Below are 24,928 nucleotides of genomic sequence, written 5' to 3'. Positions count from 1 at the left end.
TCACTGTTGTGGCCTCTCCCGTTGCGGAGCACAGGCTCCGGACGCGCAGGCTCAGCGGCCATGGCTCACGGGCCCAGCCGCTCCGCGGCACGTGGGATCCTCCCGGACCGGGGGACGAACCCGTGTCCCCTGCATCGGCGGGCGGACTCTCAACCACTGCTCCACCAGGGGAGCCCCTGTCTTTTCTCTTCCTGACTTACTTCACTTAGTATGATAATCTCTAGATCCATCCATGTCACTGCAGATGACATTATTTTTTAATGGCTGAGTAGTAGTCCATTGTGTATATATAAATATATATATATATTTATATTTATATATACCACTTCTTTATCCATGCCTCTGTCTATGGACATTTAGGTTACTTCCATGTCTGCCTATTGTAAATAGTGCTGCTATGAACATTGGGGTGCATGTATCTTTTCGAATTAGCATTTTCTCTGGATATATGCCCAGGAGTGGGATTGCTGGATCATATGGTAGCTCTATTTTTAGTTTTTTAAGGAGCCTCCATACTGTTCTCCATAGTGGCTGCACCAATTTACATTCCCACCAACAGTGTAGAAGGGTTCCCTTTTCTTCACACCCTCTCCAGCACTTATTATTTGTAGACATTTTAATGATGGCCATTCTGATGGGTGTGAGGTGATACCTCATTGCAGTTTTGCTTTGCATTTCTCTAATAATTAGCGGTGATGAGCATCTTTTCATGCGCCTGTTCTTAAAGCATCCCTCGCGTTTCAGTTTCCCAGCGAGCTTGGCTTCTGCACGCAGCCCATGGCCAGGACCCCTCCTTTATGTACTTTCCAGCTGTGGCGCTTGTGCAGGAGAAGCCGCCCCCAGCCCAGCTCGCCCTCTTGTGAGCTAGAACCTTCTAAGGGAGCTCAGGGGCTCCTTCTGAGGCTCCACTGCATCTCCTCTCCTTCCTGGGGCTTAACCTCTCCCCTCCCAGTGCCCCCCCCCCAAGTGCTTCTTTCAGAAGAAAAGGGTTCCCATCTGCTGGCTTCTTTCCTCCCTCCCCAAGGCTGCTCACCTCCACCAGCCTGATCTGTCAAAACTTCTAGGACTGCAGACCCTCCCTGTGTCCCTGTAGCCACCCCACCACCACCCCCCGCCCTCCCTGAGTTTCTCCAGGGATGCTGACACCCTTGGTGCTCTATGAGGAGGACGCAAAAGGGACAGAGCAGGGAGCTTTCCTGCAGGCCCGCCACCTGCTTGTACCAAGGATGTTCCCCCCTGCCGTCAAAGGCTGCCTTGGCCCCACGTGTTACACCTCCAACCCCAAATTCTCTGGCCATGAACTCCCACAGCAGCCAACTTTGTTCTCTGAGGCCTCAGGCAGCACAGGGAAGGGGCGGGCCATGTTGATGCCCTGCTGCCCACTTCCCTGTGCCAGGCCGCACCTAACCACTGGGGCTCAGTCGGGCGGTGGGGGGAGTCCATGGCTCCGGCGGCTCTGGAGGTCTCTCTGGCCAGTTGAGGAGGGATGGGAGATGACCTCAGGGTGTTCCTCCTGTTCCTGGGCTAGACACAGCTCCCTGAGAAGCTGTCTTCCTGTCAGCTTCCTTCTGGCCTTTGTCCCCAGCTGAGAACAGCCCTGTCCCCTCTCCCTCCCCTCCCCCCAGGCATACATCCCACCCTGACCTCCACTGGGCCACCTTTGGCCAGGCCCTTGGAGAAGGACATCCTTTGCCAGTGTGCTTCTTAAACCTCATTTGGCACGGGACCCCACGCACTTCATGGGCTCCTCCCTTGCCAGGGCCTGTGCCACAAGCCTATTAGTTAAGATGTTTCCATGCCGCAGTCTGACCCTGCATTTTCTGGCTATTTCCTTGACTTCCCCTCTTTGCCCCCAGCTCCAGGGCTCCCACACGTCGATTTCTCATCAGGGCTGGGGGCCTGAGAGCACAGCTTTCCTCTCTCTCTGATTCCTTTCCTAGGAGTCTGAGCCAGCATCTGGCTTGGGCCAGTCTGGAGAGATCTGGAATCCAAACAGTCTTTAAAGAGTTACGACTCCAGGAACCATGGATGGCAACGTTTTCTATTATTCACAGTTCCAACTTTCCCATCTGGCTGTTTTCAGAATGAAAGCTGGAGATTACTGTCAGCATTAATTACAATCAGGTGTACTTTTCTTCTACTCCATTTTGCCCCAATGGTTTCTCACACAGCAAGAAATCCCTAAAATGCATGTCCTTTGAAATGGGGCACATAAATCCTTGCTGCTGGTGAGAGCTGCTGTCAGCCCGTGGGGCTCTCCCTGGATCCGGTGACCTTGGCGAGGTTCACCGAGCTTCATCAGGTTGAGAGGTTCGCCTGAGCCCCTTGAATCTTCAGGGCAGGAAATGTCAAAAGAATCGGCTTCCTTGCAAGATTTCTGGCACTTCCTGCTCCCAGACAAACCCGAGCTACCACAAGGACAGTTTGCGGAATGTCTGTCTTCAGGGCCCTAGCTGAACCTGAGAGGGTGAAGCTGCAGGGGAAGGAAATCACTGGGTGCAGCAGCAGTCCACCCCCTCCCTCTAGCTATCAGCCCCATCTCCTTCCTCGTGTCTCAATTGTCACATCTTCTCCCCGCACCCCTTGCCTATTTCTAGTCAATGTTTGAAAAGCATTATCTCATTCTGAAGTATTTTCTCCCCCTCCATCTTTGTCCCCATATGCATATGTATATATGTGCCGCTTTCCTTACATTTTCCAGAAGTGTCTTTTTTTTTTTTTTTTTTTTTTTTTTTTTATTGGAGTAGAGTTGATTAACCATGTTGTGTTAGTGTCAGGGGTCCAGCAAAGTGATTCAGTGATACATATACATGTATCTATTCTTTTTCAAATTCTTTTCCTATACAGGTTAGTACAGAATATTGAGCAGAGTTCCCTGTGCTCTACAGTAGGTCCTTGTTGGTTATCTGTTTTAAATGTAGCAGTGTGTACATGTCAATCCCAAGCTCCCAATCCATCCCTCCCCTCCAGAAGCTTTTTAAAATTACTCTCCTTGAGTTTATTTTTCTCTACAGACTATCCATAATTTTTTTTTTTTTTGCTTAACCATCCAACACATTTATTTTTAAATTTATTTTTTTGTTGCAGTATAGTTGATTTATAATGTCTTCATTTCTGCTGTACAGCAAAGTGACTCAGTTTATATATATATATATATATATATATATATATATATATATATATATATTCTTTTTTTATGTTCTTTTCCATGATGGTTTATCCCAGGATATCAAATATAGTTCCCTGTGCTCTACAGTAGGACCTCCATAATTATTAGTCTTCAGGATTAATTAAAACATCAGGACCATTCTCCTTTTGTAAAGACATTTGAATTTCATTCCGAGAGGCCATTCTGATATTTTAGTTCCTCTTTTTAACAGCTCTGCTATGTAAGCCACGGCTCTTACTACTACCAGTTGCGTGATGCTGGGTAAGCTGCCTAAACCCGCTGCACTGGGGTTTCCTTGTCTGCAAAAGGAGGATGCTATATCTTCACAGGGCTCCTAAGTGGATTAGGGGAAACAACAGCTCAGCACTGGCAAGTGTAAAGTGTTTGCTACTCACCTAAGGCATGCTCCATGATTTTGGGCGTTGGAAGAAGGAACAAGGGTCCTCGTCTGGAACATTCACGAGGAGACAAATCTCTTTCTCTGGGAGAGTGGAGGAAGGGATTGCTGCTCAAAGACTACAAAATGTGTACGCAGTACAAAAGCAAAACTGTTTTTAACACCACCCATTTTTTCCTCGTGGAGCCCAATCTTCATGGGTTCCCTTTGTCACATGTGGCTCATTACATTTCCTACTGGAATCCAGCTGGCCTATTTTTTTTTTTTTTTTTTTTTGCGTTACGCGGGCCTCTCACCGCTGTGGCCTCTCCCGTTGCGGAGCACAGGCTCCGGATGCGCAGGCGCAGCGGCCACGGCTCACGGGCCCAGCCGCTCCGCGGCACGTGGGATCCTCCCGGACCGGGGCACGAACCCGCGTCCCCCGCATCGGCAGGCGGACTCCCAACCACTGCGCCACCAGGGAAGCCCAAGGCCTACGTTTTTATCCCTGAGCAACTGCAGTATAAAATTCCAGGGTTTGAAAAAGAGAACCATTCACTTAGAACCTTGGCCCCTCCCTAACATCCCCGGACACATCACCCAGAAACTAATAATCTTGGCAAAAAAAGAGAGGGAGAGAGTTGACAACTTTGAAAAAGCTGGACAGGGTATGACACTTCCGCAATAAAAACTGAATAAAGGGATTTACCATAACCACATTGGTTTTGCTGCTAATTCCAGCCTGGCCATAACTTGCCCTAGTTCGCTGCTCCCAAATCACTTGCCTCTTTGAGCTCTAGTCAGGCTGTATTTGCCTTATCCCACACATCTTGCCTTCCTCACCTCAGCTGCTTGGAGACCTTCCACAGGGGGTATTAACCGCAGAGCCCCGGCAGCCATCTTGCAGATGAACTCTCTGGCTGCGTTTCATAATCTCGGTAGAATAAATGAAGGTTTTGACAGTTAATTTATTTCCTTGATGTATTTCAGATGTCTCTTCAGATGAAGCACTGGGTCAGTCCGGCTGGTCGTCTTGAATCGGATATTAGGTAAGAACACTTCCTTAGCACTGTTATTGAGATGTGCATTAATTGTATTTGCACACACTCATGGAGCTGAATGAGCCTCTGAGCTCCTAATTTTTCCACTTCATCAAACTCAGTGGGTGTGTTGAGATGCACGAATGAGACAGTTATGAATGTGGTCACACCCGCGTGGGTCTGCTTAAAATCAGTATCTCATCCCTGTACTAGTGAATGTACAGGAATCATCCATTATGAGCAAAATTAAGGGAAATATGTTATGTAGACAAATGGCTTTGTCATACACTCCCCTTTCCAGGTTTTAAATGTTTTTGCACAAGGGTTTTTCTTATTTCTTTTTGCACAAGTGTTTTCTATTGTCCTATTTCTTTCCCTGTATTCTCAACTTCTGAAGGGAGCGTCAGCCCCCTGCCCAGACACGGACCTGAGGAGATGGCTGAACAGGCCTCAGATAGCCTCAGGTCACAAGGGCTCAAAGGAAGAATTGCAGGTTGAATGAACACAAAATTCTGGGTATGGCTGTTACCATTTCCTATTTCCCAGATCATGCTACAGGTCAGTCCTGTGCAGAGAAAGCCACAGGCATCACTGACTGTTTGGTGGCGAACCCCTGGACCACCCCAAGTGCCATGGCCACCTTCATTTCAGCGTCGTATCCGTGTACCAGTGATTAGGGTGTAACTTTTGGAGTCAGACAAATCCGTATTTCAATCTGGGCCCTGTTACTTACTAACTCAGGGAATCAGGCTGTCCTCTTGGGGCCTCCATTTCTTTATACGTGCAATGGGATAAAAGCTATTTCAAGGATTCAGTAGGTCGTGAGTATAAAACTCTCAGGACACTTTCGATGCCTGCCACACAGAATATGCTCTCTAAATGGTAGCTTTATTGTTACAGTAACTGAACCACAGACATGATCCACATTGGGAACCACTGACTCTTCCTGACAGAGGTTACCTCTGGCTACGCCAGTATCTGGACCATAACTACTAGTTTCCTAGGCTGTGTAACAAATGACCAAAAACTGAGTAGCTTAAAACAACCTACATGTATTCTCTCCCAGCTTATATGGATCAGGAGTCTGGGCACAAATTAGTTGGTTCTTCTGTTTAGCCTTTTGTGATCAAGGTGTTGGCTGGGCTGTGTTCTCATCTGCAGGCTCGACTGGAAACTAATCCTCTTTCCAGCTTAGTTAGGTGTTAACAGATGTCAGTTCCTTACAACTGTAAGACTGAGGGTGCCGACTTCTTCCTGTATGTCAGTAACCAGAGGCCACCCATAGTCCCTTGCCATATGACCCTCTCCGTAGGCCCTGTCACAACATGGCAACCTGCTTCTTCAAAGACAGCAACAGAGAAAAAGAATGAATCTGCTAGCAAGACAGAGTCTTGTACAACATAGAAGTAACATCCCATCACTTTGCCATATTCTCTTGGTTAGAAGCAAGATGCAGGTCCCACCCACACTTAATAAGAGGGGCTCATACAAGAGGACACCAGGAGGAGGGGATAATGTAGGTGACCCTAACGTCTATCTGCACAACCAGAAAAGGCTTCAGAGAGTAAGAGGTACAAGTAAAACCTACATCTGTGTTCCTTAAAGTATGGCTTCCTGACCAACAGCATCAGTATCACTGGTTCCATTCCAGTGCTACTGCATTGGTATTTTATTGCTGCTGTAACAAAGTACCACAAATTTAGTGCATTAAAAAACACAAATTTATTATTTTATCGTTCTTGAGGTCAAAACGCCTGAAAAGACTCTCACTGGCCTAAAATCAAGCTGTCAGCAGGGCTGCATTGCTTTTGGAATCTCTGGGGGCAGGGAGGATTTTTTTTCTTGCTCTTTTGAGCTCCTAGAAGCTGCCCGAAATCTTTGGCTCCCAGCCATACAACTCCGTCGTCAAAGGCAGCAAGAGTGGGTTGAATTCATTTCACAGTACAACACTCTGACCTCTTCGGCCTCCCTCTTCTACATTTAAGGATCTTTGTGGTTCCTTGGGTTTACCTGGATGATCCAGGATAATCTCCTTATTTTTAAGGTCAGCTCATTAGCAATCTTAATTCTACCTGCAAACTTTTTTCTCCTTTGCCATGTAGGGTAACATATTTACACGTTACAGCTATTAGGATGCAGACAGCATTATGGGGCCATTATTGTTCCTACTTCACACACTGCATCAGACGATGGGTCCAGGTACTTCTGGTTTACCAAGCCCTCCAGATGATGCTGACACACACGCAAGTTTGAGAGCCGCTGGTCTACCTCAACAGAGTTTGAAACAATGAATTTGTAAGACACTGGTGTCAACACCTGGTCACTGGCAAGAGTTAGGAGGCAGGAAATTATTGTGATGATTGAGTTGTGTTAAACAAAATATTAAAGAATCCAACAGGTATAACTAACAGGAGTGCTTTTTCTGGACAGAGTTTCTGAAATCTGTACTCTATCCACCAAAAAGTTAGGAGCAATCAGCCCCTCCTTCCATGTCCACGCAGTGTGAAAAGAGCACCAGAGGAGACGGAGTCAAGGGATAAGCCACTGGCACTGGTGTTTTTCAGAGATGGAGCTGAGGAGGAAGGCAAACCTTATTATGGCATTGAGGAGGATGTGAACCATGCATCTCTGCAGGGGGAACACCCCAGAACCCTCTGTAATTAGTAATAAAAGTGCACAGACAGACAATGAGCAGCTAAGTCCACTGATGTGAATCCAAACAGTATATAAAACAGGCCCCTAAGTCACAGGATGCTGCCTTGGATAGAAATGCTCACCTTAGCGGTAACTGGGCAAGCTGTCACCAAGTATGTTCTAATAATGTGATTTAAAGCACATTGTTCACGTTGGATGCTACATGTGATTCGTTGCATATTCTAAGGGCTAAATAGCGAGGACAGTAATGAATGTGCACCTCTTATTTTCTTTCTAAGATCGTGACTTTCTTACTCATCGGTCCAGGGTAGCCTCTGGGTTGGGAGGATGAGAGAAGAGTTGGGGGAAGAGGCAGATGAGGATTTGTTACAGAATTAATTCAGAGTTTGATTTCCAGCCCTCAAAATATGAGATTATTGAAGATAGTCTTTCCTTCCCTTTTCGCATGTCAAGGGTTAATCATGGAGGACTCTGATCATATATTTCTCTTTATGGAGAAAGAATTGCCTATTTTCTATTAAAGCCTAGTCATGATGGATTAAGGAAGAAGGAGGAGATGACCTAATTAGTCATTCTCAAACACTTGCTACATCAGAATTACCTGCAGTACCTGTTAAACGACAGATTCCTGAGCCCTACGCCAGAGATTCTGACTCAGGAGAGGAAAGCCTGCCTCTTCTCCTCCCTGGAGCGCTTCCGAAGGTAGAGGAAGAGAGGTAGAAAATGATAGAGCAGAGGTATATGGCCCAATCTTCCTCTTTTCCAAGTTCAACCCAGAGAAGCTAAAATACATTAATTAAATTAGGGTAATTCAGAGGGCAGAAGGGGGGATTGTGTTCCCAAGTCCTCCATTCATGGTTTTTGAAGATCAGTGCTCAGAGCCCTATGCCAGTGTGCTGCATTGTAGCCCAGATAAGAGAGTAGAACAGCGGGCTCAGACAGACAGAGCCCTAGTTGGTACCTTCACGCTTCCCATAGCCTGCAGGGATGGACTGCTGGGCCCGGGACACAATGGGGGGTGTGACAGTGACTTGGTGGTCCACAGCCACCAGAAGCAGAGAGGAGACCATGTCATCCAGTGGGAGATGAATGGTGACCCCACAGAACAACAGCTGAGCCGAAACAACAGACCACAATCCACCAGTCACAGACTTCAGACTTGGGTGCCAACAGGACAAAGGGCCACATGGATACAAAGAATATTGAACAGCCAATGGAGGGGGCCTCCAAAGACCGTCCACCATGCAGTCACGTAAGCCAGCCTACTCCCCCAACACCCACCCACAAGCCCACGGAAGAGCAGCTAGAAGAGGACGGACAGAAGGCTAAGAATCAAGAACCAAGGCTGACCATTACCAAAAAAATATCTAACTCAAGACATCGACTTGCACTAAGTTTAAAACAGGTAGGTCTAAAAGCGAATTTATTTACAGTCATCAAGACTTTATTGTGTATGCAAATCATGGTAAAATGGATGGTCACCTTGTGTTAATACCCATGGTGCAGTGTCTCCCTGGGGTGCTGTATTGAGGGTTTGGAAGTTTCCAGAGAGCCTGGGCATTCAGCAGTGACTGCCCTGAGTGGGAAGTCAGGTGACAGTTTCTGTGGCACAGGGTGGCCATCGCTGGGATAGGCTACGTTCTGGTTTTCGTGAATCAACGTAAGCGCAAATTCACAAAGAAGGGCAAAGAATCATGCTTCCTATGGCCCTAGAAATGTGCCTATTAACAACAGAAACAAAGCAAAATATCTGACTTTGAGTCTTTAGCAATTCGGCCAAGTATCTGTCAATATCATTTTAAGACTGAGACTACAGTCTGCAACAGATGTGCACAGAAGAGAAAGAAAGAAAATTAGTGAATTTTCAACAAATGTGTGCCGAGTACCTTCACGCATAAGACTCCGTGCCGGATTCTAGAGAAAATACTGTTATTCTGACCAACAAGCCTTTGAAATGTGGGTGGCTGATGTGTTTGCTAGACAGGTGACAATGACCAGGGCAATGGCAAAATGCCTTCTAGTGCCCATTGTGATATGAATCCAAAATCCCTTCATGTGCTGCACATACGCACCGGCGCCCTCACCCCCTTGGAAAGCAGAGAGCGATGATGCTGCAGGGAGCACGGGGTCTCCTAGCCAAATGCGTTATGAAGCTCCAGGAAAGCTGTGGGGAGAAATAGGTTTGGCAATAATAGTAATGTTAAGGCCATTTATTTAACCTACGGGATCATCCCAAGTACACATCGAACCCTTGAGCGCTGATGAGGTGTAGGGCGGATGGATGAGTATTTTCCTGCTGGTCACACCTAGTGTGAACACTGCACGATATTTCCTACCAGTAGTCACAGTCAGGTGACAATGCAATTCTTCCAGTGTCTTTCTTCCAGTTGTTGGGATTTTTTTTCAATATTCCCTGGGTTTCAGATCTAAAAAAAAAAATTCTGGAAATACATTTTGGTGAAAGGAGTAGTGTTTTCTAGAACGTGCATAGCATAATGTGTGTGGCTAAACTCTTGCTATCTAGAACCACAAATAATTTTATGTCTGACTCATTTATGAAATGTACTCTGAGGCTATTTTTTTCTTTGAGAGTCATACAAAATCTATTATTAAATCATGTTGTAATGAGTTTTTGAGATTATTTAAATAATTCTGTTAGTGCCATAGCTTAATTTAAAGATATAAAACACTCACGTATATTCAAAAATTTGATTACAAAAGAATTAGAAAACTTATGGCAATAAAACTTTATAGTCATTCATGTATTTGGAAAAGGCTGTTGGCTGTGTAGCCCTGTTCAGTTTGAATGTATATAATCACATACCCATTCTAGGTGATTCAATAAATGCTACATGATTATGACTTTTCACATTTAGTATTAGTGCACTAGAATCTAGTGGCTGTACAGCAGACCATCAATTAATCCAAATTCTTGGGAGTAGGATGCTTCTTCCAGTTAATTGAATTTACTGATACATTCAGGTTTCAATGACAAATCCTTTTATTTTTAACCCTTCTGAGGACTCCTTCTAAAATGCATTAGTTCATGTTGGTTCTACAGTGTACCAAGGATCCACATGTGATATTCACGAAAGATTGGTCCTCTCTGTGCGTCTTTTTATCAGCCTCAACACCAATTCTTAGAGAGTACTGGTTGCTGCCTTGACCCAGGGGGTGTAATTTGCTTCTTTCTCCTTAATAGTGAAGTAGAACAAAACATCTCAATCTTAATGTCTTTTGCTTAGAACAGTTTGCACAAGTTTAGAATTGCAAAATAGGATTTTTTTTTAACCAAAAGGAAATTCCCAGGTAAAAGCCTTGTGCCTTATGAACTTTCAAACAGGCATGTCTGTCAGGAGAGAGCCTCATTCTTTAAAGCTTTATGGCCAAGGCTAGAGTTACAGCCCTGAGAATGTGGGCCTCAGACTCGGGCAGGTGTTTCCATTCTTTTCAGATGCTTATCTGAACATGGAGTAAAGCTGAGTCTATAAAACAGGGGTGGGAATTTCACTGAGGAAGATTCAGGCCAGACCATAAAATTGCCCCCAGCCCTGTGTCTGCACTGCCTGTGTGTGGGCCCTCTAAAGAAACTTCTAGAAATGCAGTCAAGGACCTCAGTCTCCCTGGTGTGTGTGTGTGGTGTATAAACATATGCATTTTAAATGTATTCTAATGGATTAAAATTCATGACGAATTATAAACAGCCATTTTGGACTTTCAGCTCTGCTGTCAAGAAGCTGAAGGGATTTGAAAGCAGTTATGTTAGTCCTGTACTCAGAGATATTAGAGTCTTTTAGATCAAAGAAAATGGGTAAAGTAAAATTCGTAAGGAACATGTACCCGCTGGAACTGTGTCTCTAGGAGAAGTACTCACAGGTTTATAGAAACCGAGGCCAGGAGATCTGCTCACCATCTCTGTAGCTAAGAAAAGGGACGTTTTAAAAATGCACGTTAGGGCTTCCCTGGTGGCGCAGTGGTTGGGGGTCCGCCTGCCGATGCAGGGGACGCGGGTTCGTGCCTCGGTCCGGGAGGATCCCGCGTGCCGTGGGGCGGCTGGGCCCGTGGGCCGTGGCCGCTGGGCCTGCGCGTCCGGAACCTGTGCTCCGCAATGGGAGAGGCCGCAGCAGTGAGAGGCCCGCGTACCACCAAAAAAAAAAAAAAAAAAAAAAATGCACGTTAGAGCACATGACTCCCCTTGTATAAGACCTTCTGGGGCCCCTTCTTCCATTTCAGATCAATTATGGATTCTACGAGGGTCCGAGTATTCTTCCATGTACCCCCCAAGATCCTTTGTTCCCAGTTCCCTTCACACTGGCTTTTAAAAAAAATTCTCTAGAAAGCACCAGATATTCCCCCACTTTGGAACACCCTCTCAAAGGCCCTTCACGTTGGTGGCCCTGCCCCATTTGCCCTGCTAACTTCACTCAGGTCTCCCATACAGTGTCACACACATCCCCATCCAAAACCCATCTAGTTATGTGGCCAATTTTACTTTTAAACTTTCTCTTCGTTATACATCTCAGAATTTGTATCTCAATGAATGCTTGAATATTTAGGGCTTTTTGTTCCCATCGTACTCTATGATTGATGAAAAGAGGAGCTGCGTCATTTTCACTTACTGCTGTTTTCCTGGTGCCTAGCACAGTTCCCGAACATGAGAAGTATCCAGTAAGTCTGTGTTGAATGAATGAGTAAATAAATGAAGGAACACACAGAATAATATGAACTGGAGTCATATGTGCACTACATGTGCTCTTCAGTGATGCCGTTAGCAACAGACACCATCATCTAGTGATTCCCGTCACTTGTGAATTTATTCATTGGATGTTTTTTGCATGCCTGCTATGTGCTAGATATTGTGCCCAGGTATAGAGAATTCACTAGCGGCGCAGAGGAGCTCCGGGGCTTTAAATCCTGACTCCATCAATTACTAGTCAAATGACCTGGGTTACTTAATTGTGTAGACCTGAGTTTTTCTCATCTGCTAAAACAGGATAGTGATACCTGCCTTTTATGATTGTTGTGAGATTTTAAAGAGTTAATATGTATAAAGAAATTAGGATGGTGGTTAGTGCCTAGTAAGTGCTGTCTGCACGTCAGCTAAGTTACTATGATGGTTAATTTTATGTGTCAACCTGACTGGCCTAAGGGGTTCCAGATATCTGGTAAAATATTACATCTGGGTGTACCTGTGAGAGTGTTTCCAGACTAAATTAGCATTTGAATCAGTAGATGCAATGCAGAAGCTCATCCTTACCAATGTGGGTGGGTATCATCCAGTTGCTTAAGGGTTTAAATAGAACAAAAAAGGTGGAGGAAGGGTGGATTTGGTCTCTCTACTTAAGCTGGGATATCCATCTTGTCCTGTCCTTGGACAACAGTGCTCCTGGTTCCCAAGCCTTAAGACACAGACTGGGACTTATACCATCAGCTTTCTCAGGCCTTTAGGTTTAGACGGAACCACCAGCTTTCCTGGGCCTCCAACTTGCAAATGGAAGATAGTGGGACTTCTCAGCCTCCATAAGCATGTGAGCTAATGTCTCATAATAAATCTCTGTCTATCTATCTATGCTATTGGTTCTGTTTCTCTGGAGAGCCATGAGTAACCCAGTTACTATGTTGGAAGGAACCGTGGACCACAGCCAACCTATGTGTTAGTTCTCATTGGATTAGATGCTGGGACTGGATCTCAATGTCCTCACCCACAAATGGGGAGGGTAATACCAAATGCCGTACCAAACTTAGAGGATTATCAGTGAGATCACGTAAACTACAAGCACAATGCTAGTGTAAACTATTCTTCTTCCATGGGAGACTTCTTTATTCCACTTGGTATTTAAAAACTTAGAGGCTTCTGATATCATTCATTCTTTCTAAGTGAATATTCTGCTTTATTTGACAGTTTTATACTTCATATATTGTACTGGGGCACCTTTCACCTTTTTCTCGTGTTTTTTTTTTTTTTCATTTTCTCTGTAAATCTAAATAAAAATTCATTATCTGCAGTATTAAACATTACAATATTTGGAGCTTGAAACAGGAGAGCTGAGCTGCATTTTCAGTAAAGTATGTTTATTTTCTCAGTATCTTTTTATACGAGTCTATTATTATTATTATTGATAATAAGAGCAACCTTCTTCTCTACAATTGTGAAATACGTACATATTTTCAGAACCTTGGGAAGAATTTTCAAGGAAAATATGTTAGTCATGTTGCCGTTAATCACATCTGAAATAAATTAAAATTTGAAAGTCTTTAGTATCTCACATAGGTCATGGAGAAAATGCATAATTTCCCAGGAGGATGAGGAAGGGTGGAGGTATTGGCCTGAAAGGCCTTGTTTTCTAGATGCCATTTGATATGTTCTCACTGGAGTTTACAGTGGGCCCCTCACATTACCAGTCATGCTGTGTCCTCTTCTGCATCTTTTTTTTTTTTTTTTTTGGCATTTCACCCATTTCACTGTAACATAAAACATTTGAAACTGAAAGCTTCTGATCATCTTTAACTCTTTACATCACTTATCGTGAGTAGACATTTGATAAATTAATGTTAATGTTTTAGAACTTTCTGCACTTTTGCTTTAGTATACAGGGTCCTTAGGTGTTGAAAAACCTCACACTCTTATTGGGCTATTCATCACTTATCACCTTGCCTTCTATAAAAGAAATGCTAGGCGCACTTTTAAGGAGCCTCACCTATAAAGCAATTGTATGTGCCCCCCAAAAGCAGAGAATCTGTTGTTATGTTATTATCGGCATCATTGTCGTTATTTATAAGAATCATTTTAGGAAAGAACTTGCCATTTCTGGAGAGTCCACAATCCCCAAATAATGATCATAGCAACCTCCATAATAATGAGCAATAAAATCATTATTCATTTAGACAGTGATTCATAATCTGAGCTATTACCATATTATGCTTAGTTATGATGATGGTGGTGAAAATTACTATTTCCAGCTATTGAGTATTCAAGGAATGTCAGAACTCAAGGGAAGAAAATGAAAATTAAAAACTTGCTGAAACTTTTTTCTTAAAACTCTCAAGTAAAAGCTATTTAAAATAAAGCTAAATGTTCAAATTTTATTTTGATTGAACTCACACTCATTTGCCTGATCTTGAATAGAGAGATATGTGTTTTCAAGTTGTTAAAACCTCCTATTTGTGTGACTTCTTCCTCCCAAATTTCCACCAAAACCATTTCTGTTCAATTCCAAACTAAAAGCAATCAGGAGCAATCCTGACAGGAGGAGATGCTTGATTTTTGAAAGTCGTGGTGAGTGTTTATGATAAAGTTGGTCCCGCCATTCAGGAGCACGGCATCGTGACGTGACCACGGCACAAGAAGGGAAGGTGGGCTTCGTGGCTTTTTACGACTCTGGCATCAGAGAGCTGGATGTACTCAACGGTCTTGTCTGTGAAGAAAACAGAGGAGCATGTTTTACCCTCTGGGATTGCTGAAAGCCTTTTAAACGTGACATGAAAACCATAACCATAAAGGAAAATATTGACAAGAGGTTTGACATTTGAAAACTTTAAATTTCAGTAACAGAGAGAACATGATAAATTAGCTAAAAGACTTTTTTGAAACTAATGAAAGATATAGCAGACAATGGATTATTACTGTAACACATAAATAATTTTTTAAATTACCATGGAAGACCAATAGGCCAATGGAAAAGAACACACTGCTAGGGTGTGAATTGGCAATTCAGGTAAGAAGAAATATAAATGATAAAGACATTAAAAAATAATCATCCTACTTATGACTAATTAAATAAAAATAATATAATAAACACCACTTTTACCTATCAACTTGCAATTTTTTAACTGATAAATAATACAGTGTAGGGAAATGAACACCATCATGCACTCCTGGTGAAAGTGTTTTCTGGAGAACATACACTTTGCGAAGTCTCAATTCCAGGAATTTACTCTGTGGAAATATTGGCATAGTACAAAGATCTGTGCAAAAAAATGCTCATTAATGCTTTACTTGTCATAGTTAATCAGAAATTTCTACAGATATATCAGTAGACAACTAGTCAATTTATACAGACAATGGAATAAAATCAAAGGAAATTGGACCGCTCTTTTATGGATGTTTTGAACAGCACCAAATGATCCTGCAAATATCAAGAACCCTTTAGCAGGGACCAAATGTCTTATGGACCGATGTCTTATGGACATTTTGGTAGGACCAAATGTCTGCTAACCAGGAACATAACGGTAAGCAAGAGACCTCACTGCCTCCACAAACTTACAGAGTAGTGAAGAAAATGGATATCTAACATGAAATCACAACTCGCTGCGAGATATGGTGCAATACTCTCACTGAGGACACTGGAGGGCCCAATCAGGCCTGAGATAGAAAGAACCCACCAAAGGTGGCACCCGAAAGGTGTAAAGAAATTATTCAAGCAAAGGGTAACTAATTATGGTTGAAGCAGAGATTTCTAGGGAAGAAAGCAAGAGATATACTGGGAGGGTGCTCAGGAGACCCATAGAGAGCCTGATAGGCCATGCAAAGGAATTTTCATTTTATCCTCAGTGCAACAGAAAATTCAAGAAGGGTTTACACATGTTTACACAAGGGAGAGATATGGTCAGCTTTGTAATTCTGAAAGATACACAGCCCTGGCCACAGCAAAGAATGGAGTGAAGACTTCCTTTTCTGGCAGTGTGGCTGGCTGGAAACTTTAGGGCAAAATAACTCGATCTTGCATTAAAATTAGTCTTCCATGCGTGTGTGTGTGTGTGTGTGTGTGTGTGTGTGTGTGTGTGTGTGTGTTGTTTATTTTAATTGCTGAGTTTTCAGGAAATATGGGAAAGGGAAAACAGAACTCACAGTATTTCAGATCAGTGGTTCAAAATCATGGCCCGTGGGCCTCTGGGATTCCCCAAGAACATTTCAGAGGGTCAAGGTCAAACTTATTTGCATCGTAAGCTGTTGCTTGCTCGTTTTACTGTGTTAACATTTGCTCTGATTGTGAACGAACAATGATAGTGAAACCACATCAGCTGAGTGGTACAAACCAGTGTCTCTTCACCTCCATATGCTCGCAATGACAAAAATGCCAGTGTCCCACGAGAATGTCCTTGATGAGGCTGTAGAAGGGTTCATTTTGCTCATCTCAACACTGAAGAATCAGTCTTTAAGAGTCTCTGTGACGATGGGGGAAGAACAGAGAAAACACTTCCGCTGCCCACAGACGCAGGAAGATCATCTCAACGAAAAACAATCGTAAGGGGCTTCCCCGGTGGCGCAGTGGTTGAGAGTCCGCCTGCCGATGCGGGGGACGCGGGTTCGTGCCCTGCTTCGGGAGGATCCCACGTGCCACGGGGCGGCTGGGCCCGTGAGCCATGGCCGCTGAGCCTGTGCCCCACAAGGGAGAGGCCACAACGGTGAAAAAAACACTTGTACGATTTTTTTCAGCTGTGAGCTGAACGAGCCACTTTATTCATGAAGCAACATTTTTACCTGAAAGAAGAACTAGAAAAGTATAATTATCCAGACTTGGGTATTTGTCAGATATTTTCTTGAAAATGAATGAGGTGAGCCTGTCACTTTGAGAAAAACAATGACAGTCTGTATTGCCATTGATTGAAGTTTTCAAAGATTTAAATTAAAAAAAAACAACTTGTCCCCATCACATTGAGCCTGAAAGCCTCCCAATAATTAAAGATTTTTCTCATGTGATCAGTGGACTTTTAACAAATGTGTGTTATTATACTGTACAATGAAATGTGTCAATATTGGAAAGATTTGTATAACCCAATGAACCAATATTGTCCAAATGATCAGTATATGATCTATAAAATCACACATGAGTAAAAAAGTCCACCTAAATTGAAGATAGTCCAAATGGATTTTTTTTTTTTTTTTTTTTTTTTTTTTTCGGTACGCGGGCCTCTCACTGTTGTGGCCTCTCCCGTTGCGGAGCACAGGCTCCGGACGCGCAGGCGCAGCGGCCACGGCTCACGGGCCCAGCCGCTCCGTGGCACGTGGGATCTTCCCGGACCGGGGCACGAACCCGTGTCCCCTGCATCGGCAGGCGGATTCTCAACCACTGCGCCACCAGGGAAGCCCCAAATGGATTTTAATGTAAAAGAGAGAACAAAAATTTTATTGATAAAAGTACAGAATTACAAGTAACCTTTAAGAAACTACCACTTGTCTAGTTTTGGTGATATATCACAGAATAGCCACAATTACCTGGAAAAAAACTACTAAATACTCCTCCTTTTCCAACTACATAGCCTCTGTGAGGCTAGATTTTTTTCAAATACTTGAACTAGAACAACTTATCACAAAGACTGAACGCAGCTGCAGCTCTGTGACTCCAGCTGTCTTTTATTTAACCAGACATTAAAGAGATTTGCAAAAATGTAAAACAATGCCACTAAGTATTTTGTTTTGTTTTGGAAAATATAGTTAGTATTCCATTAAAAAAATGTGATTTATATTAACACAGAATGGACTTATTGTTAAAAGTAAACATAAAATTTTCAAGTTTTCATTGCTAATGTTGTAAATCTCAGCAGATGTCACCCATATTAAGAAGCTTTTCGGGATTGTCATTTTTTAAGAGTAGAAGGTGTCCTATAGAGAAAAGACTGATGGTTGCCAAGGGGAAGGGTGTTGGGGGAGGGGTGGGGTGGAACATTGGGGTTAGCAGATGTGAGCTTTTATATGTAGAATGGATAAACAACAAGGTCCTACTATATATCACAGAACTATATTCAATATCTTATGATAAACCATAATGGAAAAGAATATGAAAGAATGTATGCATATGTATAACTGAATCACTTTGCTATACAGCAGAAGTTAACACAACATTGTAAATCAACTATACTTCAACAAAATAATATTGATTGATTAAAAAAAAAGAAACAGGCTCACGGACATGGAGAACAAACTGATGGTTACCAAAGCAGGAAGGCAGGAGAAGGATACATTAGGAGTATGGGATTAACAGATACAAAACAGATATAAAATAAATAAGCAACAAGGTCCTACTGTATAGCACAGGGAACTATATTAAATATCTTGTAATGACCTATAATGGAAAAGAATATGAAAAAGAATATATATATATTATATACATACAACTGAATCACTTTGCTGTACACCTGAAACTAGTGCAATATTGTAAATCAACTCTACTTCAATAAAAAACTTCTAAAATTTTTAAAAAAGAGTAAAGATACCCTGAAACCAAAAAGCTTGAGAACCGCTATATTGCATCCTATCCTTATCTCTGAATAAAATTATTACAGTTCAGTGTCTGTTTGAAAGCAGAGCCTTGGGTAAGGACTCACGTGCAGGTAGCTTATTTGGTAATGAGATCTCAGGAATTCAGAGAAAGTGGACATAAAAGGCAAGAAAACCAATGTGTTATCAAGTCAAGCATGCCTGTGGGACCATGGGACCCTCTATGGACCTGTATGGACTAGTTCTCAGAACCATCTGCCTAGACCATGAAAGGCAAAAGGCATCCGTCTCCCAGCTTCCTTCCTCTTTGGGTCAAAGTTGTCTCCTCAGACTTTACCCTCCTGAATCTCCTGGTTGTCCGATGGCTGTCAGAGCATGAATGCTAATCCAGGTCCTCTGAAAATCCCAGGGCAGGAAGCAAGAGGCCCACTGCAGATATTCTAAGGCACAGTGTTGTAAGAGTGTACCTGGGTGAAGCTGGTTGGAGCCTGCACAGGCCTGATTGGCCCAGAGGTGGCCAGAATTAGAAGACAGGACAAGAAAATATGAAATAATACACAAAGTTTCCAACATAATCCACTCCCTTGCACTACTCGGATCTCTTCATGCCTTGGTTCGGTCGAGTCCCCTCCATGGTGGTGGTTCAAGTTAATCACTTCCAAAATCGATGACAGGGGATTAGTAGAATAAGCTATGGACTGCAGTCGCTCTGCTGCATCTGGTGCCAAGGCCATAACTGCTCTTCACCATCTCCCTCATCCACCCTCCAGTCTACATCTCCCTTACCTTTAGTGAGCGCTTGGGCTGGTCTACATGGCTGGTCAGGTGGGGTGACCCAGACCTTCATCACTGATAAATCTGTGCCCTTGTCCTTGTCAGGCTCTGGTTGCTGTAAATGTTCACTCAATTAGATCACCAGGCACAAGAGCAGCAAGACACATCCCAGTGAATATGCCTGATTCATTGTGGCAGCATAGCTGGCTCTACATGGCAACCAGGGTCAGCCACCTGTAGCCCAGAGTGACCCAATGGTAGTCATAGCTTCAAGTTCAAAGGAACCCTATACTTTGTGTTCTCGTGGAAGTGTCCACCCCACTCGCCAACCAGAGGATGTAGTCTATCTGATCTAGCAATATAATATTCTGCAAGTGGGAAGAGCCAATTCTATTTCCACCTCTCAGTTCCTGGACTCCTGTGTTCTAACTAACAGGGTTATAGCACCTTAGCTCAACCATTGGTTTACTGCATACACTGCAACGTGGAGAAAAAAATGTCCCATCTGCAGGCTCTCGTCCTCAAGAAGACCCATTAGCTGAGCTTTAACAGGCTACTCTAATATCCTATTATTCTTGCTGAATCTGGGTGATAATATGCCATGAGTGGATCCTGTGTCAGGTACTGGTTTTTGCAACTCTTTGGCATGAAATCAGTCTCTTGGTCCAGAGCATTGTGTGATCCCATGTTGATACATCTGGTATTCTGTCAGCCATTGGGCTGCAGTGATGGCAGAGGCAGGAGACATACCCACAGGTGGGGTAGAAGACACACTCACACCCTTGGTAGAAGGGATTTGATGGAATCAACCTTCCCCTAAGAGACAGGCTCATCTTGAGGGACCAGACCTCCCTTTGTGACGCCTCTGCCTCAGCTGAGGCCTTTTCCTGGAGAAAGTGGTCTTTTCCAGCAACGGGAAGAGGTCACATCTGCCAGCTGGCAGAGTTCAAGGGGGAGTTTGGGATTCGAGATTCTTAGGCTCATCCACTCAGCTGTTCCATCCCAGGTCTCCAAGTCCCACTCATTTCCTGTCATCGTTCTGATTCCGACATGGCAACATATTGAACCTATACACATTTGTTGTTCTTAATTGTCACATTTAAACAAATAACCTTGCTGCAGAACTCTTGTGCTTGAATTTTGTCTCTCTCTCTTTTTTAAAATTAATTTATTTATTTATTTGTTTTTGGCTGGTTGGGTCTTCGTTGCTGCGCGCGGGCTTTCTCTAGTTGCAGCGAGCGGGGACTACTCTTCATTGCAGTGCACGGGCTTCTCATTGCAGTGGCTTCTCTTATTGTGGAGCACAGGCTCTAGGTGCGCGGGCTTCAGTAGTTGTGGCACACGGGCTCAGTAGTTGTGGCTTGTGGGCTCTAGAGCGCAGGCTCAGTAGTTGTGGTGCACGAGCTTAGTTGCTCCGTGGCATGTGGGATCTTCCCGGACTAGGGCTTGAACCCGTGTCCCCTGCATTGGCAGGCAGATTCTTAACCGCTGTACCACCAAGGAAGTCCAAATTTTGTCTCCTTTTAAACACATTTTAGTCTCCTATATTTGTTGCATTTGCCCTATATATTGTGATTTTTAGGTATAGGTTCTATATTTTCATGGTAGTAGTAATTATTTTTTCAAAAGTACGTATGGACGTATATTTATCCAATCGGCCAAGTCAAAACCTAATGCATATTTTCATTCCCTCCTTAGTAAGATGAATAAATTTATGACACCTCTATTTCCTTATTCACTCACTTCATGGTGTTGCCGTACTTTGAAGTTTTAGAAACAAAAATATTATTGTTTCCATCACATGATATTCACTTATCAAAAATTAATTGGTATCTAATTTGTAGGTTATTTAAAATAAATATTTTAAATTAAATTATTAAAATAAATAATTTAAAATAAACTTTTTAACAATTTCAATGCTCATTGTCACATTATTCACATATGATTTGTACATTTTGAATTCTTAATAATAATTTTCTTCTTAATTATATTGACATTGTTCTTAAGTAACAGTGTTTCTGCCTGCTTGTTGCTTTGTTCTTATATGCATTGTACACTTCCTAAAACTGCTAATCTCGTGTTACCGTGCTATCATTCAAACACCATAAGGCTTGGATTGAATATACAATATGGAGTACAAACTTTCCCCAATACACTGTAATCATTGTTTCCGTATGTTCTGGCATTCAGAGTTACAAATAAATCTAAGACCAGCCTAACTATTATTCCTACATGAAAAAAGTAAATTACTTTACGTTTTTCTTTGAAATTGAAGAATTTTTGCCAAGATTTCTCCAAATGCAAGTCCCTTTTTATCAGTTTTGCCTTATAATGTAAGAAAAACACTTTAAATCTACATATGTAGGTCTTTAGTTAGTTCAGAAAATTTTCTTCTATTATGCACATTTTTAGTCACTACATTTTTCTAGTTTCTTGAGGAATTACTACTATTTGTATGTTAAATATAACACAGAGAAAAACTAAATCCTTCATCCTCTCCCTTTTCTTCTACAGCCCAAGGGAACTCCAGTTTATCCTCAAAAATTATCCTTCTTTTGTAGTGTCCATTTTTTTCTATATTGCATCCAATCTTAATTTTCATTCTGTGTCCTTTTTAGTTACCCAGAAGTCTTTCTTCTTCTCTGCCAGCACCCTTTTCATCTTAGACTTAAAATTTCAGCCTTTTCCCAATCAGTCTGTTCTCTTTTAATTATTTTTCCTGTTTCCTACATTAAAATTTTTTAGGAATCTACCATTCCTCTGAATCTCCAAGATAATTATTTCTTTTCCTTTTGGACCACTGTTTTTACTCAGGACTCATTTTGGCTATAAAAGCTACATGCCCTGTATAATATAGGAATCAGAGAAGGAAGAGCTTACAGACATGAAGGGGCCTGGAAGGTGTTCCTGAAGGAAGAGGGTCTCTGCTGAGCTGGAAACTACGAGATTGAGTGGCCAGGGAAGACAGAGGTGTTTTAAAAGAGACTGACTTGTTCTCACTATGTTTCAGACGGATAACTCTGGCAGTCAAGTGCAGGAAATGCTCAAGTCAGGAACACTGGTTAGGAAGCTCCTGAAATAGGCTGGTGAGCAAAGATGAGGCCCTCAACAAGGTCAACGTTTAAAGCAAGCCTTCAAAGAACAGAGCTTTCAGAAATACGTGAAAAGGTTAAGTCACAAAATGTGATGTCTCATTGTGTCATTGAGGAAGTGGGAAGATTCCACTATGACTGTAAAAAGAGCAGAGTTAGGGAGATGACATGCTGGGTTTTTATATACTGTATGCGCCGTTTGTATGGGATTTCCCGGTGCAGATGTTCGTACCAAGCCTGAAGCCTAGGGGAGATGCAGGCCTAAAGAAATGTGAAGTGCTTTGGACTATGATGAGGCAATCGGTCCTTCGTCTGCCAAACGAGGCTAATACTGCTGCACTCGCAGGATTTCTGTGAGACTTCCATGAGATGATGTATGCCCTGGCTCAGACTGATTCTGCCCATGGCCCTCTAGACATGATGTCTTAGGTCTTTTTCCCTCCTTTAAGAATCTCTCTGTTCCTTGATGGACTCTGCCTTAGTCTGTCCCCTTGGGTTTCTGAATCTCTTGCTACCTTGGGTAGAGACACCTGCCACGGTAATAGCTCCTTCCGTCCAAATTTCTGACTGTGCTCACTGGGTGGGCATTTGTGCAAGTCAAGCCTTGCTCCCCAGAAGGGGCCCTTGAGCCCTGCCTGGCAGAGCTCTGCCCCACAGAGCTCTGTTCATCAGAGCTGGACGGCGGGAGGAGGTGAAGAGAGGTTAAGATGGACCAGAAAATCTGGCAGCTGTGGAGGATCAGGCAGCTCTCTGTGGGCAAAAGTGACTAAAGATGGAATATTACGTTACTGATGGCCTCGGTGATTTGAACAGCTTTTGACTTTGCATCAGAAAAGGCTACTGGAGAGAAGGATACTGAGGCTCTAAGTTCCATGGCTTCTCCTGCTGCTCTGTGTGGTGCCTGGTTGGGGCTCCCTGGGTTGCACTGCAGAGCTTCTTAGCAGCCTCCAGATCTCCTCAACCCCACGTGGCAACAGGGAGGTGCTGGGGCTCCAGAGTGCAGGGAGGGGGCAGGAGTGGAGGGCAGATTCTGGGCAAGGATGCAATGAGTTGTTGTGATGTTTGATGGTCAGAATCATGGCAGGGTGAAGAAAACTAGTAAAAGGGACTATGAGGTCCTTTTTTTTTTTTTTTTTTTCCTCCAGAGTAAATGTTTTTCTGTCAACCTTCTCCTGAGACCCAAGGAGTGTGAAAGGGATAAAAGGAATTACAAAAAATATAAGGAGTAAGATACTAAGAGCTGTCACCACAAATAATGATTATAGACTTTAGCATCATTGTAAGTTCTCATTCTAACCCAAAGTAGAATGACTGGACCCCAGTAAGCACCTGGATGCCTTCACCTGCACTAAAGTATTTTAGCACATATAAGGTTTTTCCCTCTTTCTTTGCATATTAGTCATAAATTTTCTCAGACTCCAAAAATTGAATATTGTCTGCAGAGGGGAAAGCAATCGCTTTCTTGAATATTGATTGATTTAGTTTAGTTGTTTCGAATATAGAATTCGGTGGGTATTATGATATACCCATCACACAAATTATGCACACAGTAGTATATGGTATTAAACCAACAGTTATAAATATATATTATTACATGTAATTTTTTTCTATATTACCTTGGACAAATTATTTCACAACTTTAAGCCTTCATTGTAAAGCTTATCAATAAATCAATATTACCTATCTCTTAAGTATATAACGAGAAAGTGTGTATAGATTTGCTGAAAGACAGTAAGGTCTCAATAAAAGCTAAGTATTATTGGTATTATTGTTATCCTACAGGAAATGGCATGGAAATTGAATTAAGATGTCAGACTAACCAAAGTTTCCTCTCTTCTTTTTCTGTGTCCCTTCCTCCCCTTCTCTTTCTCTCTTTTTGTCCAAGACACTATAGAAAAAGTAAATTTTTTTAGAAAAATTATAACTGCTCTCAAAAAACAAAAATAAGGGAAGCTCCCTACCTCCTTTCATATGGCTATGTCTTAATCCCAGCTGTTTTGACCAACTTTGTGCACATTTTGGAGTTAGTGTGCTTTAACTTTTGCTAAAATATAATCAATTTCCTAAAATATAACTGAAACACATAAGTAATTACGTTAGAATGTGGAGTGGTTAAAATATCACTTCCGGATAACCAAAAAATTAATGATTGTTAATAAATAGCTGCTTCATATGCAATAAAATAGTACAGATGTCCTTTGTTGACATTTGGTGCACTTTCCAAAAATAGCCACATGTGATTCTGACATTCTACCTAATGTATTTAGAATATAACTTGAGAATTTTCCAATCCATCATTTTGTTTAAAATGTTATATTTGGGTTTGGGGAGGAAATGTAAATGTTTCCTACATTCATGTATTCTATGATTTGGGAATATGAAAAATGAAAAGAATTTCTACTGAGAAAACAGTAACCAGAAAGATATTTTATAAATTCTAAACATGCAAAGTGAACATTCTTTGGTGAAAAGCACAAACAATAGAGGAGTTAAACAGTAAAGATACAGCTTCAGATAGAATCAGTGAATGTGAAAATAAAGCTGAGTAATTCAAATACATGTAGTGAAGGGGTAAATCAGGAAACATGAAGGAAGTTAAATGAT

General features: G+C 42.5%; 1 protein-coding gene across 19 annotated transcripts in view; it reads left to right on the top strand.

Annotated features, from left to right (window-relative positions):
• The window catches only part of C9H7orf25 (chromosome 9 C7orf25 homolog), a 422,474-nt gene that overhangs the window by 332,307 nt on the left and 65,239 nt on the right, over nucleotides 1-24,928 (top strand). For 18 of the 19 annotated variants that reach the window (XR_010842308.1, XR_010842310.1, XR_010842303.1 and 15 more), the window contains one exon: nucleotides 4,536-4,594. The gene's annotated coding sequence lies outside the window, so the exon portion shown is untranslated. Of the gene's footprint in view, nucleotides 1-4,535; nucleotides 4,595-8,218; nucleotides 10,098-24,928 lie in introns of those variants that run through there. The other variant, XR_010842313.1, reaches the window with a different exon arrangement.

The sequence above is a fragment of the Kogia breviceps genome, chromosome 9, assembly GCF_026419965.1.
Source record: "Kogia breviceps isolate mKogBre1 chromosome 9, mKogBre1 haplotype 1, whole genome shotgun sequence".
NCBI classification, from domain to species: Eukaryota; Metazoa; Chordata; class Mammalia; order Artiodactyla; family Physeteridae; genus Kogia; species Kogia breviceps.
This window is presented reverse-complemented; position numbering and strand designations above follow the sequence as displayed.